The 19,113-nt window shown below is 44.0% G+C and overlaps 1 protein-coding gene across 1 annotated transcript in view; it reads right to left on the bottom strand.

Annotated features, from left to right (window-relative positions):
• Window positions 1–15,871, bottom strand: part of Mypn (myopalladin) — a 107,753-nt gene extending 91,882 nt beyond the window's left edge. Inside the window, exon 1 of the mRNA XM_052744832.1 lies at window positions 15,682–15,871. The gene's annotated coding sequence lies outside the window, so the exon portion shown is untranslated. The remainder of the gene's footprint in view (window positions 1–15,681) is intronic.
• Window positions 15,872–19,113: the final 3,242 nt, after the last annotated feature.

The raw sequence follows: 19,113 nt of genomic DNA, 5'->3' as shown, positions 1-19,113 counted from the left end.
CTGTGAGAGTATATGTCACACAAGTGTGAGCCAGAAGAGGGTGTCAAATGCCCTAGAACTAGAGTTACAGGCAGTTATGGTGAGCTACTCAACGTGGGCGCTGGAAACCAAAACCACGCGGATTCTGGGAATTGAACCCAGATCCTCTGCAAGGGCAGTAAGCATTCTTAACTGCTGTGCCTTCTCTCCAGTCCCTGTTCTCAGAACTTTGTGAAGATGCTGGACAAAAATCTCACCATGGAGGTGGGGAAGTGGGCATAAAATCTCACCACTAGCTGAGGAGTAACTGGAGTTTGATAAATGCTGGGAGAGGAAGAGTCAGTTTGCTATAATGACGTGAGACCCCTGGTAGGTAAACACCACTCTCCAGGGCAAGACCCTCTCCTAAGAGTAGTTGAGCCACGACAAACTGAACTCCATAGTCGGAAAATGATGAAAACTCAAACTTGGGTGCGTAGGGAGGTGAGTGGGGAAGGGGGCAGATCTAGGAGGAGCTTAGGCAAGGTGGGGAGCAGGTGAATGGTCAAACTACATTGTGTGAAATTCTCAAGGAGTAAAAATATTTTTAAAATATTCTGTGGCTAACCCTGAGTTACAAACCTCCAAAATAATTAGCATCAGGTATATAATCTTAAAGATATTCACTTGCCATTTTGGTAAAAACAAGTTAGCATTCCTGGGCTATGCACTAGAGACTTCACTGAGAGCTTCAAGTAGGTTGTGCTCTTTTTTTTTTTTTTTTTTTTTTTTGGTTTTTCGCGACAGGGTTTCTCTGTGTAGCTTTGCGCTTTTCCTGGATCTCGCGCTGTAGACCAGGCTGGCCTCGAACTCACAGAGATCCGCCTGGCTCTGCCTCCCGAGTGCTGGAATTAAAGGCGTGCACCACCACCGCCCGGCTGATTTTAGCCTCTTTTGAGGCCCCAGATTCTCACATGCTGAAAGAACGCTCAGAGGTAGGCCACTGACAGGCAGGCAGGAGGCTTCCCAGGGCTTTTTCTGGTTTCTATTCATGACAGCAATTTGCTGAAACAATTTAAGAGCATTGTTCATTGGCAATGACATTTAAATGCTTTAAATGTTATTTCTGAACACTTTCACACAAGTCAATAGTTTTCTATTTTTTGCAAGAGCCAGATAGAAAAATGGGTTTGAGTTCTCCCTGTACGACGTTAGCGTGGAACGTGCTTGTATGTCAGGCTCTGGACGATCCCACTCAGAGGCTATTTTTGGGCTACAAGGTCATCTCAGAATCAAAGTTCAGTGCTCTTCTTCAAGATAGATGAGTAATCACATTAACCCTAATGACGGGAGGGAAGAAATGGGAATCAATAGTCCTCACTCCGAGAGTTATTTTCCTTTAATTTCCAGCAACCCCAAAGCTTAATATTATCTGTGTATACTGGGGCAATTAAGGGCAGTTAAGAAGTGTGGCTTTCCAGTGGCGTGCACAGCTGGGAGCATTCCAACATTGGTCTTCTAGTTTAGAATGTATGCTCTTTTCATTGGTTCCCACTGTCTACGCATGAAGGATAATTATTCAGGTTATTACAAAGCCAAAAGAGGTTGTTCATCTTGACTTTTATGTTTTGATGGGCAAAGAAGCTGTGAAAACTATTACTTTGCTCTTATGGATGTGGTGTTTATTTTACAGAAGTAGGAAGAGAACAGAAAAGATAGTTTAAGACACACACACATTAATAAAATTGACTGGAGCTGGGGTGGTGGTGGCTCACGCCTTTAATCCCAGCACTTGGGAGGCAGAGGCAGGCAGATCTCTGTGAGTTCGAGGCCAGCCTGGTCTACAGAGCAAGTTCCAGGACAGCCGAAGCTATATACAGAGAAACCTTGTCTTGGGGGGAAAAAAAAAAGACTGAAATAGCAAAGAATCAGACACGTTTCTGAGAAACTATCATCTTACTACATGTAGTTTATCATGGAATTAGTGAATGTGTCAAATGGGATGAGCTTGTTGTCAAAAAGGGAAGAGTATAAAGACAAAGTGTGGAGAACGTAAGCTATGAAGAATGCAAAAGGAACCTGTCTTTTCTGTCTTTATCTAACCAGGGGTCTCACCCTCCCTGATGCTGCGAACCTTTAATACAGTTCCTCATGAGCTTATTTTCATTACAACTTCATAATGATAATTGTGCTGTTATGAATGGTGATGTAAATATCTGACATGCAGGATATCCGATATTCGATCCCTGTGAAAGGGGTCATTCGGCTCCCCAAAGGGTCACAACACACAGGCTGAGTGAGAAACACTGGTCTAAGGCCATATTTTTATTTGCATCTGGATCTATCCACTTGGCATTTTCTTTTTTAGGGTGGGGTGGGGGGGTTCGAGACAAGGTTTGTCTGTGTAACTGCCCTGGCTGTCCTGGAACGCTATTTGTAGACCAGGCTAGCCTCCAACTCACTGAGATACACCTGCCTCTGCCTCCCAAGGCCTGGGATTAAAGGTGTGCGCCACCTATCACTGCCTGGCCCCATTTGGTGTTTTCTGGACGTGGTAAACTCCCTGTCAGGTAAAGACAGCATGCCTGAATGGAGGGAGACCTAAAAAAGCCACTTCGTTCTGCTTTCTCATCCATCCTGCTCTTCTCCAAATTACTCAATTCCATTCAAGGATGGGTTATTTAAAGCCTAGTCTAAACAGTCTCCTGGTCCAAGGTAATCACCATGTGTGCTCCGTCATCTGGAGCTCCTTCCCTTCATCTTCTAGCCTAGGTGGCAAACTTCAACTCAAAATGTGGCCACTGACGGTGACACTAACAGGGACGTGTAAACAGATGATGTTGCAGGGAGTTTTAAACACCGAAACGTAAGGCAGTGTTCAGTGACCTGGAGATAAATCTATTTGTCACCTGCCTGACAATATTTTAGATTTGTGATCAAGAGTAAGAAAAAAAAAAAAAAACAAACACATCTTGAAATAGCCACACTGTGTCCCACGTGCATGTGCAATTGTTACGTGTTTGTTCTAAGGCCTTGGGATAATTAGAAATGGGATCATCCTGGTCCTGTGACAACAGGTCCCACCAACCACTCTTCCGCACAAGGCTTGTCTTCCACCGACGTTTCCCTGTCTCCTTTCCCTATCGCTTTGCTCACGGTTTCTTTTACTTACGATGTAGTTAAACAATGAGTGGCTGCCCATCTCTTTGAAATCCTCAACTCCCTGCCTCCGGCTCCTAAGCACTAGGCTAACAGGCATGTGCTGCCATGCCCTGCGTTTCTCATATTGCTGAATTAGACTTTCATTTATACACCCAGGTAAAGTCCTTGAGAATCAGACCTATAAAAATGTTTTTTAAGGATTTATTTGTATGTGTGTGGGGTGTGTGTGTGTGTGTGTGTGTGTGTGTGTGTGTGTGTACATGCTGAAAAGGCCGGAAGAGGGCATTGGATTCCCCTGAAGCTAGAGTTACATGTGATTCTAAGCCACTCAGTGTGGGTGCTGGGAACAGTCCTCTAGTCCTCTGGAAGAATAGTAACTACTCTTAACGGCTAAACCATGTTTGCAGCTTCCTCCTCCCCATACTTTTTTTTTTTTTTGAGGCAGAGTCTCACTGTGTAGCCCTGGCTGTCCTGGAACTCACTCTATAGACCAGGCTGTCCTCAAATTCAGAGATCTGCCTGGCCCTGCCTCCCAAGCACTGGGATTTAAGGCGTGCACCACTACGCCTGGCTTCCCCATAAAAAAAAATTTTAACCACACAATTAAATTGTCAGGACATAGCACAAAACAGCCAGGTGACAAATATTTGCCTGTGGCATGTCATGAAAATGAAGTCTACATTATTTAGTTGTCCTAAATGATTCTCTTAATTCAATATATATTTGCTTACCATTTCCTATGTGTTATAAGGCCTAAAATCTCTTCAATGGTGGCCAAGTTATCACTCATGGTTATGATATGTAATCCATAAATGCACTGAAGAATTAAGTCAAATGAAGTAGAGAGCTAAAAATGAATGGATATTAGCTGTATACAGGTCACAAAGTGGGGAGCCATATGTGTCACTGGCATAATTTGAAGAGGAGAGCCCTTTCTTTTGGAAAAGGTTTGGTGCTAAAAGATGTCCATCACGCTCAAGGACTTGTTCAGAGATGTCTCACACGAGGTCCTTCAGACCTTTGCAGTCTTCTCCAGTCACTACTGATTTCCCTGAACACCTTCCCACAGCCTTTGTTTTCTATTTGCCCTTGACTTCACTCCACCCCACAAAGATAAGCCTGATTTTCTGTTGGTTTCTTGTTTTTCACTTCCACAGCCTGCTTCTCTTGGATTTTTGAACTTCCCCGACCCCAAGAGAGCAATTCTGTCCTTTCTCATGCCTCATTTTTGGGCAGCCCAGCTCTAGATCCCAGCCAAGCTTTCTATTTGTCCAGAAGTAAAGAATATATTTAAAATGCTGGGCGGCAGTGGCACACGCCTTTAACCCCAGAGGCAGGCAGATCTCTATGAGTTGAGGCCAGCCTGGTCTACAGAGTGAGTTCCAGGACAGCCAGGGCTGTTACACAGAGAAATCCTGCCTCAATAAACCAAAACCAAACCAAAACAAAAGAACATGTTTAAAACTTACATTATATAATATGCACTAATTTACATCAAGATTTTAATTATTTGTTTCTGACTCCCGATTGTATTTACTCTCTAAAACGCAGATCAAAAGACTGAGTGTCTTAGCTCTGTAAGTGCTGCTGTGATCCCAGAGCTACAGCGAAGCTTTGTGTTTGTTGCTCTAGGTAATATAATGGCTTAATACGACTCGGGAAGTACAGGTCGTTATCCCCATTTTATGGAGGATGAACCTGAAAGAAATTACATGCCTCCATGTTTTTTGCAGATTCAAGGGTCTGAAAAAGATCACTTCAGATGTACTATGTCATTACCTTCTTTTTATAGAGGAAGAAACTAAAGATCAGAGAAGAAATCTGCACAAAGCCACTCAGGGCTGTGATTCACACTCAAGTCTATTCCACACCAAAGCCCAAGCTGTTCTCTATGCCAGCAAGCCACCTTTCAGAGGCATTCACACTTGTTAGTAATACATTTAGGAACCCGTTTGGGATTGGGGGAACCTTGGCAGAGATAGAATAACAAGGAGCCATCTGGTAGGGCTGGCTCATGATGGTTACTAACTCCCTCCAAAGTTCCCCCAAGTCCTTTGAAATCCGGATGCTGTAGACGCTCGTGCTGGTCAAAGAAACATCTTAAATGGATTGAAGTGACTTAATAATAAACAGTTCTGTCTGTATCTGTCTGCAGACCAGGAGGCACAGGACGCTCGAGCACGAGAGGCTGTTACTTTACCTGCAGTCTTTTTCAGTAGACACAGCCTTAGCATTTCACCTTTTTAAGTTATTTCCAACCACAGCACCAATAAAAGCAAGGAGCTGGATGCCATGCTCAAAAAAAATGTAGTCCCAACTACTTGGGAAGCTGAGGCAGGAAGAGTGCTCGGGGCCAGGGTTGGAAAGCAGCCTGGGCAATGTGGTAAGGTCCATCCCATAAACAAATGAATAAAAATAAAAGTAACAGCCGGGCGGTGGTGGCTCACGCCTTTAATCCCAGCACTCGGGAGGCAGAGCCAGGTGGATCTCTGTGAGTTCGAGGCCAGCCTGGACTACCAAGTGAGTTCCAGGAAAGGCGCAAAGCTACACAGAGAAACCCTGTCTCGAAAAACCAAAAAAAAAAAAAAAAAAAAAAAAAAAAAAAAAAAAAAAGTAACAGAGGTGTACTGGCCTTGAAGCTGGTCTTTCTTGTGTTATTTTGTATGTAGGAAAGTTGTGATGACCAGCGCTGTGTGTGAGGACATACCAGCAGTAAAGCACAGATTCCCACCAGGCGGTGGTGGCACAACCTCCCAGCACTCGGGAGGCAGAGGCTGGCAGATCTCTGTGAGTTCGAGGCCAGCCTGGTCTACGGCATGAGTTCCAACATAGTCAGGGCTGTTACACAGAGAAACCTTATCTTGAAAAAACAAAAGACAAAAAATAAAAAACACAGCTTCCCAAGGCTACTGCTCATGGGAATAAGGAGAGCCTCTCTGAGGGAACACCCTGGACCTCACCTACAGCAGAACCAAGCGATAAATGATCGCCAGTGAGATCTAGAACAACACTGAGTAGATAGAACAAGCAACTAAAAGAAACACTGAAAGATTATTTTATATCTCAAGATAGCAATTGCTCTAAACATTATTTTACTGTGTTATGAAAACTGTGAGAATTAGACTGATTTTATCCATTGAAATAAGTAAAACTGCTTCGTGAACTGTACTTTAAAGATCATTTATTCCATCAAAAATATATTCTCTAGCTGCTATAGCAAAGTCTCATCTCTAAATAGAGAATCAGATTTATTTTTTTTTAATCTATTTGCTTCCCCCTTTTTCAGACAGGGTCTTGCTTTGCAGCCCCTGCTTCATTGGAACTCACTACGCAGACTAGGCATGCCCAACTTGTTAATTTTGGAGGTTAGGGGTCCTGGCTCACATCTGTAATCCCAGCACTTAGCCTGAGGCAGACAGTTCTAGGTTTCAAGGCCAGCCTGGGCTACACAGTGTATTCCAGGTCCTCTGAGTTATATAGTAAGACCTTGTCTCAAACAATAAACTAAACGACAACCAAGATTTTAAGCAGTCAGTAGAATTAAATCCCTATGATGAAAAAAGGAGGCGCTGGGGTGCCCATTTGATGGCTACTCCCTGCGTTTGTGTCAGAATGGAGTAGAAGAGGGTTTTTATTTTAATTTAATGTTATTTTCTCTTCACCACTAGAAAGTGAAGAGCAGAGAATATTTTCTAAGCCTGGGTAATATTTAAAACTCAGGGAAAAAAACAATAACAAAATAGATAAGCTAAAGATCATTGTAAAATTCTGGAGCATTTTGTTGCTGTTTTAGAGACAGGGTCTCACTGTACAGCTCAGGCTGGAACAATCAGTCTCCCTGTCTCCACCTCCCAGGCACTGGGTTTACCGGTGTGCGCCACTGCACATGGTTTTTTTTTTTTTTTTTTTGTCCCGAGACAGGGTTTCTCTGTGTAGCTTTGGTGCCTGTCCTGGAACTCGCTTTGTAGACCAGGCTGACCTCGAACTCACAGAGATCCACCTGCCTCTGCCTCCCGAATGCTGGGATTAAAGGCGTGCACCACTACCGCCCGGCTAAAACAGAGATCTTTAAGGACTCAAAATCTAGAATGAGAAACACGAACAGAATGTAGGAAATGCACATAACCTCTTTTGGGAACAAATATTAAAAAATAGTACAGGAAACAGAACACTGTAAAGTTGGGCTGTTGGCATAGACTATATTTGCTATGGGCGTAGTGTTTTAAAAATGTGTCAACTGGGGTACCTGAGCTCAATTCCCAGAAACCAGTTTTTAAAAAGCTGAGTGTGAGGGGCTGGAGAGATGGCTCAGCAGTTAAAAGTACTTGCTGCTCTTTCAGAGGACCCAGGTTCAATTCCCAGCACCTACATGGCAGCTCACAATCATCTGTAACCTCTGTAACAACAATTGCAGGATATCTGATGCCTTCTTCTGGTCTTCACAAGCACCAAGTGTGCACATGGTGCACATGCATACATGCAGGTAAAAGCACTCATACACATTGAAAAAAACCCAAAAAGCTGAGTGTGAGAGTGTGAGCTTGTAACCCCAGTGCTGGGAGACAGAGACAAGCCAATCCCTGGGACTCCCTGGTCAGCACAGCCTACTGGGCAAGGCCCAGGTCAGGGAGACAACCTGTCTCAAAAACAAGGTTGCGGGCAGTGCTAAGGAACACCACTTGGAGTTGTCCACTGGCCTCCACGTGAACATGCACACACAGGAACTCACACCTGTACACGGTCGTGCATCCCACACATACACACACAGATACCAGGTCCACAGCAAGATGGTAAAAGAAGAAACCGAGTCAGTGCTATAATTGGGCCAAATGTAATTGTATTTAGAGTCAGATTCTAACTCCATTACTTACTGTCCGAGAAACCCCTAGCAAGTTATGAGGTCTCTTGACATTTCTGTTTGCTCATTTCTTTTTTTTTTTTTTTTTTTTTTTTGGTTTTTCGAGACAGGGTTTCTCTGTGTAGTTTTGCGCCTTTCCTGGAACTCACTTGGTAGCCCAGGCTGGCCTCGAACTCACAGAGATCCGCCTGGCTCTGCCTCCCGAGTGCTGGGATTAAAGGCATGCGCCACCACCACCCGGCCTGTTTGCTCATTTCTAAAAATGGGAAGCCAGGTACAGTGATGGGCTCCCAAAGGCCCAACATTCTGGAGGATGAGGTGGGACAATTATTTGAACCCAGAGTTTGAGACCAGTCTGTACAACACATTGAGGCCCTGGGTAAACAAATAAGTAAATCTCTGTGAGTTCGAGACCAGCCTGGTCTACGGAGTGAATTCCAGGACAGCCAGGGTTGTGACACAGAGAAACCCTGTCTCGAAAAACAAAACAAAAAGTTAATAAATAAATAAACTTCAAAGGGGGAAATGGTGGGAACCACCGCCATAGGACTTCTGTGAAAATTATTAGCACTCAGATCAATGCCTGGTTCCTCACATGTGAGCAACAAATGTTAAGTACAACTATGATTATAGAAGTGTATCTTAAGCCAGCTGTTAGCAGCACGTGTCTGTCATCCCAGTACTCCAGAAGCAGAGGCAAGAGGATTGCCCCAAGTTCTGGGGCAGTCTGGGCCACGATGTGAGCTCCAGGCTAGCCATGCCTATACAGCAAGACTCTATCATTAAAACTACTAAGGTAAAAATAGAAACAAAAAGTGAGATAAACATCATCTGGTCTGCTGTGTAAAGTCACAGGTAGTGAAGTTCTCACAGCTGTGCTGAGCCATAAACTTAAAGAAAGGCCAAAGGCTGAATGGGCCACCGAGACTGATGAGTCAGGTTGGGCCGCGGTTTGTGTTTCCAGACTGATTCAGGCCTTGGCGTCTTTCCTGAGGCTGACAACAAGAATGCCAATTAGTGCCGGAGAGGGATGAGTTTTTGTAACGAGTCTATGAAAGCCTGTGAATCAGGTCGCTTAAACCTTCTGCCGAACACCAGTCGTGATCAACTGAGCTCAGACTCATGCCAAAGATACCCAGAAAAATGCTCCTATCTAGTTACTGTGCTCCGGAAACATCTGCTTCTGAGTTCTGGATTGTCAACTGACCCACTGCCAAGGGGCTAAACATAGCTAAAGACTTTAAATTATAATTTGATCCGACAGGCCAGGTATCAAACAAGACCTGTGCAGCCAAATTGAGTGGTGACAAATATCAGAGCAATATATCAGTCTATGGTATGTGTTTTATGACAAGAAAATAATGCACAGTATTAGTGTATATCTTTTTTTTTTTTTGGTTTTTTTGAGACAGGGTTTCTCTGTACAACTTTTGGATCTTGCTCTGTAGACCAGGCTGGCCTCGAACCCACAGAGATCCACCTGGCTCTGCCTCCCGAGCGCCTGGATCAAAGGCGTGCGCCACCGACGCCTGGCGAATATCTTTTTTTTTTTTTTTTCATTTAATCTAAATAAAGGATGTCTGTCTAAGTGTAGCGGTCAACACAGGCTCAACGAAACTATTCTTTAGTTTAAATGACCTACAGGGGAGAACCCTGGGAACGTGGGGGAATATCTTCATCTTTTCATGGTCCTGAACTGTCCAAAAGACTAATGTTGATGCATATTAATGCCTCCTGTAGACAAGAGGCCCCACAAGACAATGGCAGTCAACTGGGCAGGTGTCAGATACAATACAGTAGTTTTTTAAGACTATAACTGGAGTAGCAAGAGGTCACGGCAGGTAGACACTGGTGGTGCAAGCCTGAGCACCTGGGTTCCTTTCCAACCCCCGGGGCCCACTTTAAAAGGTCAAATGTGCCGACACAAATCTATAATCCCCACACTCCTACATCAAAGTGGGAGGTGGAGACAGGAGAACCATCTGGAAGCTCACGAGCCAGCTAGCCTGTAGTAAATGTGCAGCAGATCAAAAACCAGAGAAACCCTTGAAAAGGGTGGCAGAACTTTACTCCAGAGAGCTGTCCTCTGACCTCTACATGTGTGTGCATTTGCCCACACACTGATAATAAAAAATAAATAACCAAAGAAGCAGAGAGACCCTGATTCAAAAAGGCGGGAGGCAAGAACTGACTGACTCCTGAAAGTTGGTCTCTGATTTCCATAGTGCACCACAGGGTGCATGTATGCACACGCATGCACACACATAGTAATAACCAACAAAAATAAAACAGTTAGGAAGACCCATTATTTAAAGGCTGCAGTGCAGGCACTACAGTTATCATTTGTTTATTTGTGGTGCTGGGGATAGAAACCAAGGCCTTCATGCATGCTAGGTAAGTGCTCCAGCACTGAGACAAAGCCCCAATCCCAATGAGACATTTTATTTGCCGGGCGGTGGTGGCGCATGCCTTTAATCCTAGCACTTGGGAGGCAGAGGCAGGTGGATCTCTGCGAGTTCGAGGCCAGCCTGACCTACAGAGTGAGTTCCAGGACAGGCTCCAAAGCTACACAGTGAAACCCTGTCTCGAAAATACAAACAAACCAACCAAAAAAAAAAGAAAAGAAAAAAGAAAGGAAAATTATTCCTTTTTCTTATCTTTTTCTCATCTGAATCCTGTCCGTAGATCTGACACGTTTTACATGTTTAATGCACATGTTTTTACCAAGGCAAACTGTCATATAGAAAGGATAATTAGCTTACGTCTGCATGACACCTCAGTACCAGAAACCACCTGAGCACGAAGTTATTTGCATAGCCCATGTTTATCTTCAAGTTTCAGTGAACTGTGTCCGCATGCATTCAGTGCCATGCTTCAGTTATCATTGGGAGTATCGCATTCAGTGCCATGCTTCAGTTATCATTGGGAGTATCGCATTCAGTGCCATGCTTCAGTTATCATTGGGAGTATCGCTTGATCTGTGGACAGTATTTACCCATCTCTGGACCAAAGTCACACAAAGACATAACTGTCCTAGCAAAATTCTTCTATTTTATTTCAATTTGGGGAGTAGATGTTCTATATCAAAATCTGTTTCGATTTTGATTCCCCAGTCACCTACTCTCTCTTTTACAAAAATGGAACTGAGGGTATATGTAGCTCACAACCAAGCCATGCTTAGTATGCGTGGGTCCTAGGTTTGGTCCCCAGAATCACATTTTCTCATGTAGTAAGATATAAGTAACACAATTTTACCATTTAAAGCATTGGGGTTTGTTTGTTTGTTTGTTTTGTTTTGTTTTGAGACAGAGTCTTACTATATAGCTCTGGCTAACCTAGAATTCATGAGTTAGATGAGGTTAGCTCTTATAGACAAATCTGTCTGTCTCTCTCTACCTCCAGAGTACTGAGATTAAAAGTGTGCACCATCACACCTGGAAATCTCTATTTTATTTTTTTAAGTTCTGGAGTTCAATATTTTAAAGTATTGGCTGGTGAGTGTGTGTGTGTGTGTGTGTGTGTGTGTGTGTGTGTGTGCTCTTCTGTATTAAGATGTCTATTCAGGGGCCAGGCCAGGCCAGGCCAGAAGTCAATGTAGGGTGTCTTTTGCTGTTATTGCCCACCTCATGCTCTCATTGAACCTGCAGCTCATTGATTGTCTAGACTGGCTGGCAGGAAGCCCCAAGGGACCTCCTGTCTCCACAACCCCACCAACTTCCATCATACTCACTGGGTTTCAGGGACCGTGCTGCATCTGGCTTTGTATGTAGCTGTATCATTTATGTGGTTGTTCATGTATGTAGCTGTGTATCAGAACTCAAGTCTCTGTGCTTGCACAAGAGACACTTTATCAAGCCAGCTCCTTGATCCAGCTGTGCATTTTAAAGCTTCTAAAGCCAGGAGTGGTGGCAATGTACGTAATCTTAAAACTTGAAAGGCTGAGACAGGAGGATTTTTGCGTTCAAGACAGCCTGAGCTATATAGTGAGATCCTATCATAAATACATATTTCTATTATTTATTAATAATAATACTTCTCATTTGGGTATCGGATTTTGGTTTTTGTTTTGGTATGGTTTTGTTTTTGGTTTTTGGAAACAGGGTTTCTCGGTGTAACAGCCCTGGCTTTCTTAGAACTGTAGACCAGGCTGGCTTTGAACTCAGAGATCTTCCTGCCTCTGCCTCCTGAGTGCTGGGACTAAAGGCGTGTGCCACCACATCCAGCTGTGGGTGTAGGATTTTTATAAAGAGTTAAAAAAAATCTTCCTAATCCCCTCCTAAAGTCTCAAGGACACAAGAAAAAAAAAGCAATGTTTGGTTGTAGCTTGATTGATGGGATATATATCCATTCATTTAATGAGTGCGTATATCCTCAGCTCTGTGCTGCTAAACCATAGGAGGTAACTGTTCCAGACGGGGAAGCTGAGAGCCCAAAGTCAATAGCACTGAACCATAGGCCATAGTCAGTGATTTGTCTGTGCCTGCCCAGCAGCACCCTGGCTTTGGGTTTCTTTATAGAGAAAAAAATAAGTTGGTAAGAAAACATGCCACTTGGCTTACTTTAAAGCCTTTTTGTCTCTTTGAAAATCAGCAAATTGGGATGTGGTGGCACTTGCCTTTAATTCTAGCATTCAGGAGGCAGAGGTAGGAGGATCTCTTGTGAATTCAAGGCTAGCCTGGTCTACATAGTGAGTTCAGGCCAACCAGGGATACATAGTGAGATCTTGTCTCCAAAAACAAACAAACAAACAAACAAACAAACAAACAAACAGAAGAGTAAATTAACAAATTGCAGTTCTGGTTGGTGGAATACACATGAACAAGGCCCTGGGTTCAATCTTCAGTAATGAAAAAGAATTACTTTGAGATTTTTTTTTTGAGGAAAAACAATGTTTGTGAGTCTGAGCATGGAAAGCTGAATGCCAGACGGTGGAACCTGCTAATTTCATCAAGGTAATTATAAGCTACAACATCTATGACAGTCAACTAAGTGGACTTCCCTTAAACTCCACCCTATAATTCAGTGTCATATTTAGCATGAAATAAACACCTCCGAGGCAGGTGTGTCTGGGAGACCTTGCCATAAAATAACTCCACAGTATCAACAACGGACATGGCATTTTACCTACAATCCTGTATGATTTTCTCTCTCTCTGTGTGTGTGTGTGTGTGTGTGTGTGTGTGTGTGTGTGTGTGTGTGTGTGTTTTGCATATGCAGCTGTGAATGAGGGTGAGCATGACTGTGCTGAGTGTGTGCAGAAGCCAGAGAAGGACACTGGGTGTTCCCCTCTGTCACTTTTCGCCTTATTCCTTTGAAACAGGGTCTCTCGCTGAAATGGGAGCTGGCTGGTGGCCAGCAAGCTCCAGTCATCCTCCTGCCTCCACCCGCACAGTGCTAGGGTTACGGACATTCATACACAGCCTTTTACAAGCGCTGGGGTCTACACTCATGACCTCATGCTTGCACATAAGCACTCTTAGCCACGGAGCCGTCTCTCCATCCCCGACACCGTTACTATTCCTAATCTAGAACTGCAGATAAATTGAGGACCCAAGACAGTAAGTCAGTTATACCAGATGGCAGTTGATGTTAGTTCAAACTTGATGTTACAATTGGTGCTCCTGGCCCGGAACAAGAAACCATTTCCACAGCTTTTATGAAACAATATCGCAGCTGTATTACGTGCTTATCTACAACTGTATCTCCCTTTCCTGTTTTAATAAACACTTACTTATTGAGTAGTCTGTTTAAAGCACCCTGCTATGTTAATGTTGTCTTCTAATCTGCTCTGTAGGGTTTTTATTATGATTAGATGTCTAACATTGAAAGGAGACGGAGAAGCTGGGCCGTGGTGGTGCACATCTTTAACCCCAAGCACCGGGGAGGCAGAGGCAGGAGGATCTCTGTGAGTTCCAGGCCAGCCTGGTCTACAAAGAGAGTTCCAGGACAGCCAGGGCTACACAGAGAAACCCTGTCTCAAAACACAAACAAACAGAATGCATAACCTTAGAATATATACCTATGTGCTCTCCCAGGATGTCCTAATTAGATAGGTGTCATTATATCAGGTCTTATCTGAGACTATCATTAAATATAAGTCATCACTGGGACTGGAAGATGGCTCAGTAGTTAAGAGCACTGACTGCTCTTCTAGAGAACCTGGGTTTGGTTCCCAGCACCCACATGGCAGCTCACAACCATTTGTAACTTCAGTTGTTTTAGTTCTGAATTTCTGTTATTGCTTTGTACAGTCCCTTTAGATTAAACCTGGGCAGATCCTTTTCACTTGCCTTGGAAAGTTTTAACACCACCAAAGATTTGTAACTTTTAAAAAAGAAATAAGTCATATGAAAATAAATGCTAGAAGTGGAGACAGAAAGCTATGGACCCACGGAGAGAAGCTGGGGGTCCGGCTGTGAAAGACCATCTGCCTAAGGTGCTTGAGACCTGGGCAAGAGCTCTGCCACCATCAGCACAACTGGAATAAAAAAGAGTGGAAACTAGGGTCGGGGCCTATTTGTTCTGGGGCTGGGGAGGCTGAGGTAGAAGGATCAAGAGTTTGAGGCCAACATGAGTCACACAGTGAGACCCTGTCCCGAAAGCAGCCAACCAGCCAATGAAGAGTGAATGGTTAGTATCCTGACTGAGAATGGTTCACTCTCTTTCCTTCCTTCCTTCCTTCCTTCCTTCCTTCCTTCCTTCCTTCCTTCCTTCCTTCCTTCCTTCCCTCCCTCCTCCCTCCCTCCCTTCCTCCCTTCCTTCCTTCCTTCCTTGACAGGGTCTCATGTAGCCCAGGCCGACTTGAACTCCTGATCCTTCTGTGCCCATCTCCAAGTGCTGGAGCTCTCAGTGTCCGCAGCTATCCATGCCTGACTGCTAATTCTTTATGAAATAGTACCAGATAAAACCCTAGCTCTTGCCAGGATTCTGTCATCTGTCCTCAAGCAGCTCAACTTATTCTGTATCTCAACCATGGAAAAAGCCCCCGTTGCGTGACTGGTTTTGTCTGCATCCTGTTGAACCTTTCTGGCTCTGCATTATCTCACCCCTTCTCCAAAGCATCAATGGCACCCTCCTCAGTTCTCTTTCCACGTGCTTTACTGGTTTCCTAAGGCATCTGTAACACTTGAAAAAGCAGTGTACCACATGCTAGAGATCCCCAATTCAAAAAGGGAAGTAGGTGGTTTGGGTGAATATATGGGGTAAGAATGGATATGAGATTTCTATTATGAAGCTCTTTTTTTTTTTTTTTGGTTTTTCGAGACAGGGTTTCTCTGTGTAGCTTTGGATTATGAAGCTCTTTCTTAATAGCTAGATTGTTGGAAGCGTCATTCATCGATAATAGCAAATCTTCTAATTCTCTGTATGGCCTCCTAAGAAATCAGTCTCTGTCTCTCTCTGCCTCTATCTCTGTCTATCTCTGTCTCTGTCTCTCTTTCTCACTCACTGGATATGGTAGCCCACACCTATTATCCCACCGCTTAGGAGGCTGAGGCAAGCAGATGGCAAGTTTGAGGTCAGCCTGGGCTACTAGTGAGACCCTGTCTCAAAAAACAAAACAAAAAAGCCCCAAGAAGGAAGAATGGAAGTGGGGGGGGAGGAAGGGGAGGAGGGAGGGAGGGAGGGAGGGAGGTTGGGAAGGAGAAAGGGAGGGAAGGAGGGAGGGAGGGAGAGATTGCTTTACCCCCCAGTGGGGGCCCTACCTGTCACCAGCAGAGGCTGCAGAGGCTAAGGGGGTTCCTCTGGGAACTCCTCACCAGTTGAGGGCGGAGAGGGCTGCTTGGCTTTCCCTCCTGGGCTTGCCCATCCTGCTAATTTTAGGCTGCTTCCTCATGCGGCTGCCATGGGTATCAAGGCATGCGGCTCCCCTCGGAGGAGCTATTTTCTCCTCAGAGCCTCACTTGTTTGCTTCCAACTTGTCTCCAGTCTCCTCCCCCACCCCATATCTGTGGAACTGAGTTATTTCACTGTAATATTAACACACACACACACACACACACACACACACACACACACACACATATATATGTCTTAATATATGTCTTTCAGGGGCTCGTTAGCATATGCACAGCGCCGGGTTCAAGCCCAGCACTAAAACAAAGCAAAACAAATAACAAAAACAAGCAAAAACCCTTTTGGAATTATGCTCACTTTGATCTGAATTTAATCCTAAACCCGAGACTAAAGCAAAGTTTTCACACTGGATTTTAGCTGTACCCGCCAGTAGCCGGGTTTCTGAGTCATGTTTGTCAAACAAATATTTACTAGACTGCGTGGAGTCACTGAAACACACTGATGAACCAAGCCAACCTGTGTTTATTGGTGAAATCTCGGTAACAGGACGTTTATCAAATTTCTACTATGTTCTGTGGCAGTAAGTGAATCCCCTGTTCCTCAGAAGGCACACAGGTATTTCAATACATAACGACCCAAAGGCAAACCTAAGGAATTCCTGCTTGGACTTGGATTTTAGAGAATGAAAGAAAGGATTTGCTTATTCAGTTTGTCAGGAAACAGTGCTCGGATGACAAACACATAAAAAATACTGATTATGTTCGGTCTTCTCTAAGGTCTTATCATTTCGGCTAAAGATAGTACGTCAAAACATGTTCATGGGCTTGATAAAGTTTTCTAACAATTTATTTCTCATTTTTAAAATGATAACTGGTTTGGGCTGTTGATCTGCCTCAGCAGTTAAAGGTGCTTGCTGCCAAGCCTGATGACCCGAGTTGGATCCTCAGAACCCTCTCAAGTGGAAAGAGAAAATCAACTTCCCAAAGCTGTCCTTGGACCTCCACATGCATGCCGTGGGCATGTGTGCACACCCATACAACTGGATCTCTGTGAGTTTGAAGTCAGCCTGGTCTTCGTAGAGAGTTCCAGGCCATCCAGGGCTACATAATGATGTATGCCCCCTGCTCCCCTCAAAAAGGTTGAATAGATGAAGCTGGTTGTGGGGGAACACACAACATCTTCATTTGCTTCCATATGTACAGTATAATTTTTGTTTGATTTCTTAGTATGTACGTAGATTTTTACAAAGCAATGTGGACAGCGTTGCGTTTTTCTTGGTCTGACATTTTTGTTATTTTAACATGGTTAAACTGTATTAGGAAAAGTGAAAGTGGCAAGTGTTAATATTCTGACCCCGCCCCTTGGCGCCACCTATGCCCTGATGTAGAAGCCTATTCTTGGTGGTGGCGCACGCCTTTAATCCCAGCACTCGGGAGGCAGAGGCAGGAGGATCTCTGTGAATTTGAGGCCAGCCTGGGCTACCAAGTGAGTTCCGGGAAAGGCTCCAAAGCTTCAGAGAAACCCTGTCTCGGAAAACCAAAAAAAAAAAAAAAAAAAAAAAAAAAGCCTATTCTTAAGGGAAAACTCCACCCATTTCTCTCTCTTCTCCTCTCTTCCACTCTCTTCCCACTAGGTGCACACCCCTTGCACCCCTCGCCCCCCCTCCTTCTCACCCCTCTTTTTCTTCCCACCAAATAAAACTCTTCACTGAGCGCTGTCTGCATGGCATCTCTGTCTCTCACCTGCCGTGGGGCACCTTGGCTCTACCCGCTACCTCATACAAAATCATAATAGCAACTATAATTTATCAGTTAGAACACTGTGTCCTTCTGGTCACTACTGCTCAGTCCCTATCAGTCCTTATGTTAAGTTTATAAGAGTCGTTTTCAAATGCTTATATCTGCCCATAAAAAAAATCAATGCTGTGTTGTGGGATGGCTCAGTGGGGAAAGACACTGGCTGCTAAGTTTGAAGACCTGAGTTCAATCCCCAGGTCCTTCATGGTAGAAGGAGAGAACTAGTTCCTTAAAAGTGTCCTCTGATTTCTACACACACACACACACACACACACACACACACACACACACACACACACACACGTGCACCTTCCCACCACCACACCACTCCTGACACTAATAAACATGTTCTAAAGTTTAAAAGAATGTCAGTGATTTATTTATTTCTGGATATTAGTCTGTCTGTCTTCCTTCCTTCCTTTCTTTCTTTCTTTCTTTCTTTCTTTCTTTCTTTCTTTCTTTCTTTCTTCCTTCCTTCCTTCCTTCCTCTCTCTCTTTTTCTTCTTTCTTTCTTTCTTTCTTCTTCTTTCTTTCTTTCTTTCTTTCTTTCTTTCTTTCTTTCTTTCTTTCTTTCTTTCTTTCTTTCTTTCTTCTCTCTCTCTCTCTCTGTCTCTGTCTCTCTCTTTCTTTCTGAGACAGGATCTCATTATGCATTCCTGGCTGAGAACTCTTTATGATGAAGGTAGTCTCTCTTATGTTCCACCATGTCCTCCCCTCCTGGCAACACATGCTTTTAGGACAATCCTTTTTGCTTTTCCAAAAGAAGCTGAGCTGGGTCTGCTGGTACAAGTTGATAATCCCAGCGCTCAGGAAGCTACAGCAGGAGGCTCAGGACTTCAAGGTCAACCTTAGTTACAATAGCAAGTTTGAGGCCAACTTGGGCTATACAAGACTTTGTCTCAAAAAATTCAAAAGATTAAACTAGGCAAAACATAAACCCAGCCAACCAATCAACCACCACCACTAACTCCGAAAACAAAAAGTATATGTAGACATTGAAAAAGATTTCCAATCCATTATCTGTGTGTACCGGTATGTCTGTGGCTGCATACATGCCACAGTCATGAACGTGGGAGTCAAGGGACAACTTTTTGCAGCCAGGTGTCTCCTTCTATCATGTAGGTCCTGGGTACTGAAATTAGGTCCTTTGGCTTAGCCGAAAGCACCGTTAGGCACTGAGCCATCTCACACCTACTCCAGATCCCACACTTGTACTATTTGGTGATGTTCATTATTTATACTCCCAGAAATTCCATCTTGTGACTCTTGTGAGATAAAGCTGATGGTATAACATGGTTTAGCATGTACTTAAGTCTTTGGGGTTTTTGTTGTTGTTGTTGACTGTTGTGAAAAACAAAACAAAGTAAAAAACCAAACCAACAAGGCAATTTGAGAATGCTGTCTGATAAGACAGTATAGAGGCAGCTGGAGTAAGGACTCTAATTTCAAGTGCATGGCCACATCCCCACATACTGGTTGAGGGCCACATTACATGCCATCCTTCGGGGTTACATCTGTTTGACGGTCAAGGGAGTTTCGGCAACT

Source organism: Peromyscus californicus, unplaced genomic scaffold (assembly GCF_007827085.1).
Source record: "Peromyscus californicus insignis strain IS unplaced genomic scaffold, ASM782708v3 Scaffold_19__1_contigs__length_69161282, whole genome shotgun sequence".
Taxonomy (NCBI): Eukaryota; Metazoa; Chordata; class Mammalia; order Rodentia; family Cricetidae; genus Peromyscus; species Peromyscus californicus.
Note: the sequence above shows the minus strand (reverse complement) of the source record. Positions and strands in the feature narration are given on the sequence as shown.